General features: G+C 42.0%; 1 non-coding gene across 1 annotated transcript; it reads left to right on the forward strand.

Annotated features, from left to right (window-relative positions):
• Window positions 1-579: 579 nt before the first annotated feature.
• LOC141609818 (small nucleolar RNA R71) lies at window positions 580-686 on the forward strand. Its single transcript, XR_012527727.1, has one exon. It is a non-coding gene; the product is annotated as a small nucleolar RNA R71 (small nucleolar RNA).
• Window positions 687-2,265: the final 1,579 nt, after the last annotated feature.

The raw sequence follows: 2,265 nt of genomic DNA on the forward strand, positions 1-2,265 counted from the left end.
AAATCGGAGCCATGGGACTGTTGTTGCTGCTGCGAAGCATATGGAGGCTCTTGGTACGGTTGCTGCTGCTTATGAGGGGGCACATAATTCTGCTGCTGCTGTTGTGGTCCCGGATTAAGGACATTCTGGTTAGTCCACCTCAAATTGGGGTGGACATTAGAGGAATCGGGATATGCACCAGTCTGCCTATAATGTTGAAAGGCAGCACATACTTCAGTCAAACTAGGACAAAAATCCGAAACATGTCCCTCAGCTCAACATCTTTTGCATAAAAAGGGACCGTCTGAAACAGCATTAACCTTGTAGATCCCGCCTTTTTGGGATCCCCCAAAATCTATCTTGTTAAATCTCGCAGTAAGGGCCTCTATTGCAGCTACAGCAGGAGATTCAGCCGATCTTCTCTGATTTCCTCTAGAATTCCCATGCTCAGCTTTATGGGTGGCAATGTCATCAATGATTTTCCACCCCTTCGTCTCACCACTATTTTCTTGAAATCTTCCGTTGGCTGCAGCATCTAGGATAGCTCTTTGATCATCATAAAGACCATTGTAGAATTGGTTGCACAGAAACCACTTCTCAAACCCATGGTGCGGAATGGTTCGCACTAGTCTCTTGAAACGGACCCATGCCTCATGAAAATCTTCATCAGGACCCTGTTTAAAGCTCGTGATCTGAGCTCTAATTGTGTTGGTGTTCGAGGCAGAGAAATATTTCTTGTAAAAATGCTAGGGCCAGCGAATTCCAATCAGTAATCCCGTTAGCAGCTCGATCCAGGTCTCGGTACCACTCCCTTGCAGCATCACGAAGAGAAAATATGAACATCGTCTCCTTCACCTGGTCCTGGGTCACACCGGTTGGTGGGGGTATGGAACAGCAGTAGTCAATGAACGTCTCCATATGTTTGGCTGCATCTTCATTTGCAGCTCCCCCAAATTGGTTCCTCTCAACCAAGTTGATATAAGACGGTTTTTGCTCGAATTTTCTATCCGTCCCTGGCAGTGCGAATCCCTTATAGAGATTCTCAGCTGTCGGCTCAGAGTGACTAGCTATACTTGCTTCTTCAGCCATATCTGGAGATGTGATGGTCTCAGCTGAAGAAGTGGAAACAGGAAATGAAGGTGGATCCTCCTCAAATAGCTCGTTCTCGTAGTAACTGGACAGAGTACTCAGCTCTTCCTCTGTCGGCAATACCCTAGATGATCGTCTCAACTCGCGCAAAGTCCTTTCGATCTCAGGATCTAATGGTCTCAATTCACCACCCTGTGACCTGTGCATAAGAGGAAACTACAAGTAAAATATGAGAAAAGTTTAAGGAACAGATGTCCCTTAAACTAAGAGAAAGACTAAAATAAAAACAACTAAAATTAAACAATTGCCTCCCCGGCAACGGCGCCAAAATTTTGATACCGTCGTAGAGTACTAAAGATAAATTTATAGTCCAAACTACTACTATAGCTAGTGGCAGTCAGGGTCGAACCACAGAGAGGCGAATGTAATTTATAGTTGTCTAATTCTAGTCTAAGGCTACAACTGTGAGGGGGATTTGATATGAGTTGATCTATAACTAAAGGCAATTAATGAAAAGTAAACTAAGCTAATAGATGAAATCAAATATTAAAAAGGGTGCTAAAATGGTCGGTTCACTATAGATTCGGCGGCAGTATACTAGGTAAGTCTGAAATAATCACGTGAGACGGGAAAATAAGAAGTCCTCTCGGTCCATTCTTAACAGGTAACATCTTTCGATCTCGCTACGGGTCCCTAATATCACTAATGCTAACTTTCGTCCTGAAAAGTGATTTAAAAGTCTAAATTAACTTATCTCTCGATCTTATTAATTTAGTCGTCTTAATTAGGCAGTCTATTTTCCTCCCCTATCTTTCGATCTTTATTGGGTCGGTCAATTCCTAAACATTCAACTAGTCGCGTGCACTCGATTCGTCAAATATAGCAATTAAATTAATTAAAACGAAGCTGATCTCACGTGGCCAGTCGATTGACCAGGTAACCCAGTCAATCGACCATGGCGCGATTTCAGGTCATACAATTCTACGCTGCCTACTTCTACAGATTCCCTACATCCTAGCACAGGGTATTTAGCTACTCATACTAGAAATAATGACAGCAATAAAATCAACAATTAAAGCATTCGAATTCATACTTAAATTAATTAAATGAACAATTAACATAAAACGATAATTGGCCTTGGGAATTCTAACCTACCAATTCTATACTACGAACGAAAGCAAATAAACTGAATATTAG

This window comes from Silene latifolia, chromosome 10, assembly GCF_048544455.1.
Source record: "Silene latifolia isolate original U9 population chromosome 10, ASM4854445v1, whole genome shotgun sequence".
In the NCBI taxonomy this organism is placed as follows: domain Eukaryota; kingdom Viridiplantae; phylum Streptophyta; class Magnoliopsida; order Caryophyllales; family Caryophyllaceae; genus Silene; species Silene latifolia.